The sequence below is a fragment of the Gossypium arboreum genome, chromosome 11 (assembly GCF_025698485.1).
Source record: "Gossypium arboreum isolate Shixiya-1 chromosome 11, ASM2569848v2, whole genome shotgun sequence".
NCBI classification, from domain to species: Eukaryota; Viridiplantae; Streptophyta; class Magnoliopsida; order Malvales; family Malvaceae; genus Gossypium; species Gossypium arboreum.
Genome location: NC_069080.1, coordinates 39626737 through 39635944, shown reverse-complemented (window position 1 = coordinate 39635944; position 9208 = coordinate 39626737). Strand labels below are relative to the sequence as shown.

General features: G+C 36.2%; 1 long non-coding RNA gene and 1 other non-coding gene across 2 annotated transcripts; both read right to left on the bottom strand.

Moving 5' to 3' along the window:
• Positions 1-1264: 1264 nt before the first annotated feature.
• On the bottom strand, positions 1265-1371 carry LOC128284474 (small nucleolar RNA R71). The gene has a single exon (XR_008274899.1). It is a non-coding gene; the product is annotated as a small nucleolar RNA R71 (small nucleolar RNA).
• A 5900-nt stretch (positions 1372-7271) lies between these two features.
• Positions 7272-8399, bottom strand: LOC128283803 (uncharacterized). The gene is made up of 2 exons (XR_008274212.1): positions 8362-8399; positions 7272-7464 (listed from the first exon to the last, which is right to left on the bottom strand). It is a non-coding gene; the product is annotated as an uncharacterized LOC128283803 (long non-coding RNA).
• Between the last annotated feature and the right edge of the window lie 809 nt (positions 8400-9208).

The window sequence follows — 9208 nt, the reverse complement described above, 5'->3', positions numbered from 1 at the left end:
CTGAATAATTTAATTCTGTATCTATAAATATTTGACGGAAATGTGTTTTTATTTCAGTGGTTAAGTGTTTTGGATGTGTCTGAGAGGTCTTGGGTTCAAGTCTCACCTTTACGAAATTTTTTTATTTTCTCATCTAAGCCTTACCCTTGGTTAGTGGGCTTATTTAAAATGTTTGTTAATCTGTGTCAGAATGAGCCTGGTGGTTCGAGTGGTAAGGGGTTGTTGTGTTGGAGGTCCTGTGTTTGAATCCTTGCGCGAGCATGAATGTTATTTTTGCTTCGGTTGGCTGAGAAATAGTTTGGATGGGATTGGAAGTTTGAGTGAGTGGGTAGTTGTGGTTGAGGAAACAGTGGGGAGCTAAGATTTGAGAGTTATCAGATTTTATTTGTTATCTTTTTGTTTTCTTTTCAAAATTATGGTTCTCTCTTCCTCTAAAAAAAAATCTAATGTCAGTTGTTTTTCTATTGGTGGCACTCTCGATTTCTTTCTTCTTTTCATTACCTTTTCACTTTCTGTTCAAACTGTTGTCGATCTCTACTTTGGGTTTAGTGTTTTTCTATTCGATTTGTGCATTTGATAAGTACTTTAGAAGTTTCGTACAATTGTGGATGTTTCAGTTGTGTTAATATCATATATCTTGTTATTTAGGAGAAGATCAATGGGATATGGACTTGCAATCAGTGCTTTAGTTGTGTGAAACCACTGTTGTTCATTAGAGGGTAAGGATTTGGTTGTTTGTTGGAATGAACGATGCCTCGGTTCCAGTTTAGTAACATTTTAAGCGACTTATTTAGTTTCTACAGGTTTTCCATCAGTGCATGAGAAGAGGCATTCCTGTTAACAAGGAATACCCTTTTGACCTAAAGATCGAAAGAACTTTGCGAAGAAGGCAAAAAGAGCTGCAAAACATGGCTAGAAACGGGAATGATCCTAGTTTCAATTGTAATCTGAATGGCCAAGGCGCTAATCCTCATGTCTGTCAGGTGATGATGACCGAGACAAACCCATTTGAGAGCATGTTGTTCCAATATTTGATTATTCGAATCCAGGGATAGTCAAGCCAAAAATACAAGCTCAGTAATTTGAATTGAAATAGGTAATGTTTTAGATGTTTCAAATAGTAGGACAGTTTGATGGACTACTCATTGAAGATCCAAGATTACATTTATGACTTTTTCTAGAAGTTTGTGACTCGTTCAAGCAACAGGGTGTGCCTGAAGATGCTCTGAAGATGCTACGGTATAATCCAACAACTACAAATGGAAAACTTAGAAATGGCATCACATCTTTTTGGCAAATGGAGGATGAAACGCTATATGAAGCTTCGGAGCGATTTAAAATCTTAATTTAGAAGTGTTCGATGCATGGATTTCAGTACTGGACTCAGATGGAACTATTCTATAATAGGTTGAATGCATATAGGAGAATAGTAGTTGATGCATCTACTAATGGTACATTGTAGGAAAAATCTTACAATGAAGCATATGAGATTTTGAGGATTGCCAATAATGACTATCAGTACCCTACCACAAGAGTTGTGACGTACAAGAGAACTGCTAGTACCATAGAGCATGATGCAATCAGTTCGTTGATAGCCTAGGTATCTTCTCTAACTAATATGATCAAAATAATGAAAAGAACAACTGGAGTTTAGGAATTGTGTGTGGCCAACTACAGTTTAGGAATCGTGTGTTTATTGTAGTGAAGATGATTTGGTTGATGAATGCCTATCAAATCCAGCATTTGTGTGCTACATGGGTAATTTCAATCAGAATAATAACCCCTATTCCAAAATCTATAATTAAGGGTGGAGGAAAAATCCAAGCTTTAGTAGGAATAATCAAAGTGAGGGGAATTTTAACAATGTTACAAGACAGAATGCCATCAATGCACCGCATGGTTATAATCAACCTATGCTGAGGCAAAAATGTCTAGCAAGGTCAGGCATCGGTTTCATCATCATCATATATTGAAGCCTGTTTGAAGGAATATATGACCAAGAATGATGTTGTGATCCAGAGTCAAACTGCATCCCACCAAGCTCTTGAGAATCAAGTGGGGTAGATAGCGAATGCTTTAAGTTCAAGGCCATAAGAAGCATTGTCAAGTGATACTGAAAATTTGAGAACCCAAGAAAAGGAGCACTACAAGGCCATCATTCTTAGATGTGGGACTCGGTTGGATGAAGTTGTTCAAGATGCCATGAAAGAGGAAGGCAAATCCAGTCGCAATTAGGAAAAGATCTTAGAACCTACTGAACGATAAACATTATCTAAAAAGATTAAGCAACAAAATGTTGTAGCAGACCCAGATCATGTTGTCGATAAAAATGCTACAAAAAAATAATATCAACAACCTGAAGGGAGACCACCTGTACCTTTTCCTCATTGATTCCATAATTCTAAACAGGATATTTAGTTTAAAAAATTTTAGGAGGTCTTGAAGCAACTCCATATCAATATACCACTAGTAGAAGTTTGGAGCAAATGCCCAATTATGTGAAATTCATGAAAGATATACTGTCGAAGAAGTGTAGATTGAGAGAATTTGAGACTAAAGGGTGTACGACGATGTTGATGGATAAACTACCTCCAAAGTTAAAAGACCTAGGGAGTTTCACTATCTCATGTTTCATTGGAAATCACTATGTTGGTAAGATGTTATGTAATTTAGGAGCGAGTATAAATCTAATGCCTCTATCTATTTTCAAGAAGCTGGGAATTGGGAAAACAAGACCTACTTCAATTACCTTGCATCTTGCCGATCGATCCTATGCCCATCTGAAAGGTAAAATTGAAGACATACTGGTAAGGGTAGATAAATTTATCTTTCCTACAGATTTCTTTATTTTAGAATGTGAAGCTGACCATGATGTGCCAATTATTCTTAGAAGACATTTTCTTGCTATTGGCAGGACTTTAATTGATGTGCAAAAAGGTAAATTGACCATGAGGATGACTGATTAGTAGATCACATTCAATGTATTTAATACCCTAAAATGTACTGATGAGAATGAAGAATGTTGAGCCATTGACTTGATAGAAATAGCAGTGGAGGAAGAATTCACAAGAGTTTGTCACATCAAGTCTAAGAGTGATGAAGGTTCATTTGAGTGGATATCCTTGTGTACTTTGCTGAAGCAAAATAGACCTTTCAATTTTGATGAACAATTTGGTAGCTCATTTATATCTGCATAGAGCTATTGATGTCAAGGACATGAAAATGGGGACATTTAAAGTTTATGGACAACGCTTGAAGCACTACTGGGGTGCTCATTTAGAGCGAGTCAAACAGTCCATTGATCTTTGAGATGTTTAACTTCAACATCTTGAAAATTCTTTTTATTTCATTTTATCAATTTAAATTTCTCATAGTTATTTCACTTCCTTTGTTTAATAAACTGTATAAGGGGAAGGGGTTGGTGACGCAAAGCCTGTTAAGACAAATCCTGCCAATGAAGAGAATGCACCCAAAGCATTGGAGGAAGAACCAGAGAAAACAAAGTTTGTCAGCATTAAGACTAACCATGGGGACAAAGAGGAAGCAAATCCCTCAGTTGCACCACTAGTGGATAGTACTGCAGCTATTCCACCTCTTTCTACTGAATTGATGACTGAACATGATCGTAAGATCGATCAAATTATTAATGAACTCACCAAATTTGATAATGAAAATGAGGATGTACCACTCAATTTACTTAAAAGGCAGATGCGTTATAAGATAAGTGCACGAAAGACCACTTGCTGCAATTAAAGTACCACTATTTAGTTCCAAGCTTGGTAAGTTTTTCTTCCTTTATTACATCTCATTATGTACATATATATGTTCTTGCATTCATGATTCATATGTGTACATGCATTGAGGATAATGCATCCATTAGGTTTGGGCGTGTATTGTACATCTAGATTGCATGAGATATTTTATTTTTCATTTGTCATTCATTTTTCCGTGGCACGCATGACTGCCAAAAATTGTTGAGACTGTGATGAGTGTGTTTTTGTCTGTGATGTTCGATGAGGAGCTTAATTATTCTATAAACTTACAAAGTTGTGACAGTGGATTAGGTGACATTAGCTTAGGATAGTTTGCTTTTAAATTGATCCCTAAAATTAGGATGTCCTAATTTCGATTACAATTGATCCATAGTAAGTTTCATTTGATAAACTTAGAGACTCTTAAAGCTATATTCGGTAACATGGAAGTACTCAATAATCAATACAGTGGCAATGTCTAAGAAAATTCTTTAAAAAAATGCCATCAAATACACCAATGTTTAGAATTATCGAGTAAGTTAGCACCACTTTGTTTGCTCCATCGTGCTATTGACTAGAAAGATGGGTTTGCGTAAGAGTGTGTAATAAAGAAAATTAGGGGCACTCCACTGTAGTAATAGGCTGAGTAGCTAAGGAGGTAGTTGTTTGCTCCATCCATCTTTTTATTCAAAAGCCTTAGCTTTATTAGTGAGTATTCAAATCACAACATGATTGAGTATTCGACAATTTAGTGTATGCTCCATTGTAATTGTCAAGTCAAAGAATCATGTGACGAGCTGAATCCCTAGTAAAAAAAATAGGCATAATAAAGAGACATGTATGTGTTTGAGTATGTATAAGGCCAAAAAGAAGAAGAAGGAAAACTGATTTAGTTAAAAGATGAACTATGTAAATTAGGAGGTACTTGCTACAGTGAAAATTGCATGAATACTTAGGATTTTTCTTTCTTTTAGGGCAATATTTTCTGCACTGCCTTTGCAAAATAAGCTTATGGAACTTGATCAAATATTTTGATATATATGATTGCTAGAACTAAATATTATGTTGCTACGACGATTATGTTGCTACGATGATTCTAACATTCATGCATTCATATGTATTTTGCTTAAGGACAAGCAATAACTCAGGCTTGGGGGTGTGATCACTCTTGACAAGAGTTATATTTCATGACTTTAGACCTAGCTAATTGCTTGTACTTAAGTACATTTAGTTGCATTTTAGGACATTTCATTCGTATTTTCATCATTTTATTAGGAGCTTGGACTGTGTTTAAATATTAGGTACTTTTAATTGCTTGTGGTAGAGCTGTTGTAACACCCCTAACCCATATTTGTCATCAGAGTAGGGTTACGAGGTATTACTGATTAATACACATCATTTAATATCAAAATCTCATACATTCATACATTCATATACATATATCATTCAACACAATCATATTGTCCCTAATCAGGGCCTACGAGGCCTTAAACATGCTTTAGAAGTCGTTCGGGACTAAACCAATAACATATGAAAATTTTGGAAAATTAGAAAAAATTTTACATTTCAAGGGTCACACGCCCGTGTGAATAGGCCGTGTGCCTCACACGGCTAGCAGACACGCTCGTGTCATAGACCGTGTGGAAACAGGGCATACATACTGACTTACATCACACGGCCAAGGACACGTCTGTGTACCAAGCCGTGCCAAAACTGTAGGATATACTGACTTATCAACACGGCCAAGTCACACGCCCATGTGCTAGGCCGTGTGCCATTTAGGGGGTATACTGACTTGTACCACACAACCGATCACACGCCCGTGTGTGAGACCGTGTGGAGCATACTGACTTCATTTTAATTCAACACAAAGGGACACACGGTCGTATAACCTAACCATGTATCACACACGTCTGAGACATACGCCCGTGTCTCTGCCCGTGTGGACAAAATAGGCTATTTGCAAAGCCATTTTGCCACCATATTTTCACATACATGAACAAGCATAAAATTTTATCTATTCAGAACTCAATAGGCAACCATTTCAATACATTTTATACATATATGATACCAATTCAACATAGTATACAAATACTTAATTAACATCATGCATTTCCCAATCATATGTCAACCACATATCAAGATAACATTTGCATAATTCCATTCTATCTACTACTTATCAAACATACCAAAATATACTATCAAATTTAGCCATATCACATGGCTTAACTTATACTCAACATATGCCAAAATCATGATCTCAAGTAACCATATTTATCATCTTTAAAACTAGCCTATACATGCCATATTTACAATTATCCACAAATTCAAAAGTACCAATCGGCAATTGGATAGTGCGATGTGAAACTCCGACTTGTCCAAAGCGGCTGAGCTAACGAACCTCTATAAAACATAGAAAAAGAAACAGAGTAAGCTTTTAAGCTTAGTAAGCCAGTAAAATTTGGAATTAAACTTACCATTTATACCAAATCAAGGTAAATAAATTAGATAAACTGAATACAATTTCCAAATGCTTAACACAAGCATTCATCAATAGGTTAGAAATATAAATACATGAAATCATCCATTATCTCAATACAATACTCAATATATATATCATTCCAAATTCATATATCATGGACATCATATTCAACATTTCACTCTCAATCATATAATCAATAATTCATTTAATAACAGTACTCATCAGTATAAACAATATTTGTGCCCGTTGAACCCATTAGAACTTGAAAGGATACTCGGGTGATATGCATCAGTAATCCGTCAATTCATTATCTTTTCCACTCTCGAGCCATGATTGGTAACCTCCTCCTGAGCTGATGGACAGTAAGTTCTACTGAGTTGAAACGGTAAGCTCTGATGACCTGAATCAGTAAGCTCTTACGAGTTGAAACAGTAAGCTCTTACGAGTTGAAATAGTAAGCTCTTACGAGCTGTGGTGAGTCCGCAACAAATGCAGGAGCTCGACCAAAACGGTAACCCTAGTGACCTGTCACTCTTATCCTACGAATTCATACGATTCAAATGGGGCTCGGTAACCAATAGATTAAATCGATAAGGCATTCATTGTAACACCCAAAACCCGGCCCAGACGTTATGACCGGATCTGACATGCCACATCGAATCGTTCAAAACATTTTATATTGTTGATCCAGAAAAACTTACTTAGTGTTTTAAAAGATAATTTCATTATAGGTTAAAGTGAATGGAAGCTGTGCACCAGGTAGGAAACTAGAAAAGAGGTGGTGAGTCCATCGAACTGCTTAAGTACCAAGCTCCCTTTGGATCCAATCCTAGACATGCATACCGCCATTACCACACCTTAACGTCATGGACATTTCTAAGAAAAACTTTTTGATTAAGTGATTTTTAGGAAAAGTGATTAATTTTAGAAAATACTTTCATTGCGGAAGATTTGCTTGTTGTCGTGTTATTTTGAAATCAATTGTTGTTTTTTTTTTGAAAACGCACCCTAAAGCTATCCAATTTCAACTGTTAAAATAAGTAATACCTATCTTAGTAATACATATTAAAACCATCAAAAATAATTAAGCGGCCTTAATACATTTAAAAACCCAAAACTTCAAACGTAAATAAAAGGATGTCCAGTTCACCAGAAGAAAATCAAACTTTCAGAACGGGTGACCACTCCGAATTCCTTCACAGCTCCAAGCCCACTATGGTTGGGGATTACCTGCGTGGATGAAAATAAAAGAGGTGAGTTTGGGGAAACTCAGTGTGTAAATTAACCCAACCATAGCCTATATCAGCTCAAACCACAAAAATAGAATAAGTTGGCCTTAGCCCAGAACAGAATTCAGAATAAAGCCTATAGGCCCATAACAGAACAGAACAGATATTACATGTTTATTCAGAAACCTAACCAGATTCATCCATAACACCCCTGTACCAGCCTTACACCATGTGGGGAGACTACTCAACTCACCCAACCGGTACACACCACGTAAATCGCAATGAGGTGCCAAATATTGTGACGAGTCACTAGATACTGAATATTGTGGCGAGCCACGGAAACAGATATATGCGGCAGAGCCACCAGATCAGATAATTGTGGCATAGCCACCGGGACAGATATATGTGGCAAAGCCACCAGATCAGATAATTATGGCATAGCCACCAGGACGCTTCCTCCATAGTATAACCCAAGTCCCCATGCAATAGATATATAATCATGGCATACATCATACAGAATCAGATCGTCATGCTTTTCAGTCAAAAGTAACCCTAGGGGTATAATGGTAATTTTGCATACATAGGGGTATTCAAGTAATTTAACTATTCTTAAGGTTTTCATACATAACATAGCCATTTACGTACGATCAGAAACACTTACCATGTTTTCTTACCAATTTGGGCCCGTTGGCCCCGTTTTTGGCCCATTAAGCCCAAAAATATTGAAATGCACAGAATCGCGCACTCTGTAGTCTTATCACTTTAATTTACCATATACATCAAATTATTAATCTCATGAGCATTCACACACTCGCAAGATCTCAAAATACCGGCTTTTCGACATTTCGACTTTTCGGCTTGTGCCGATCTAGTCTATAAGAGAGTGTTAGTTACACACCTGTTTGCGACGATATGCTGACGAGATCCACAAACGAACCGCCTACAATTGGATTACTAACACGTTAATCTAACTATTCAAATACGAACTACGTATTAACCCCTTACAATATTTGGCCAACCACACCTACAGATCATAGTAAGCTTATAAGAAATCAAAAAGTAACTCATTAACAAATTTTTGTCAATGTTTACCACATAATAATAATTTTACTGCAAGCTGTCTTCCTGAGCAATAGTCACTAAATCATTTATAACTGGAGCTACGAAACTCCAAATCAAGTGCCATTAATTTTCCCTGAAAATAGACTCATATATCTTCTATCCATAAAATGTTCAGAATTTTTGGTTTAGCCAATCAATACCATATTTTTCTCAAAGTTTCCCATGTTTCACTGTTTGACTAATCTGACCACTCTTCATTACGAATAAAATTTCTCATTGTACAGAATTCAAAATATGTTTTTGTTTATTTCATTTGAAACTAGACTCAATAAGCTTTAATTACAAAATTTATTCAGCTTCTAATTCATCTCCCACAATTTATGGTGATTTTCCAAAGTCACGTTACTGCTGCTATCCCAACCAGATTTATTACCAAATCACTCTTTCACACATACCTTGCATACATGTTATTTAAACATGTATATCACCAATCAATCATCACATATCTATGATTTCACTTAATTATAATCTCCATTTCATCATTTTAAAGCACAACACGTTAGCCGATTTTTCCCTTTAGCATCTAAGGCACATGCATGCTCATTTGTTTGGCTCAACTTCACCTATCTTCCATTTTTCATTAAAAGAACATGAAACAACAACCATTTCCTTCATTTTAATTC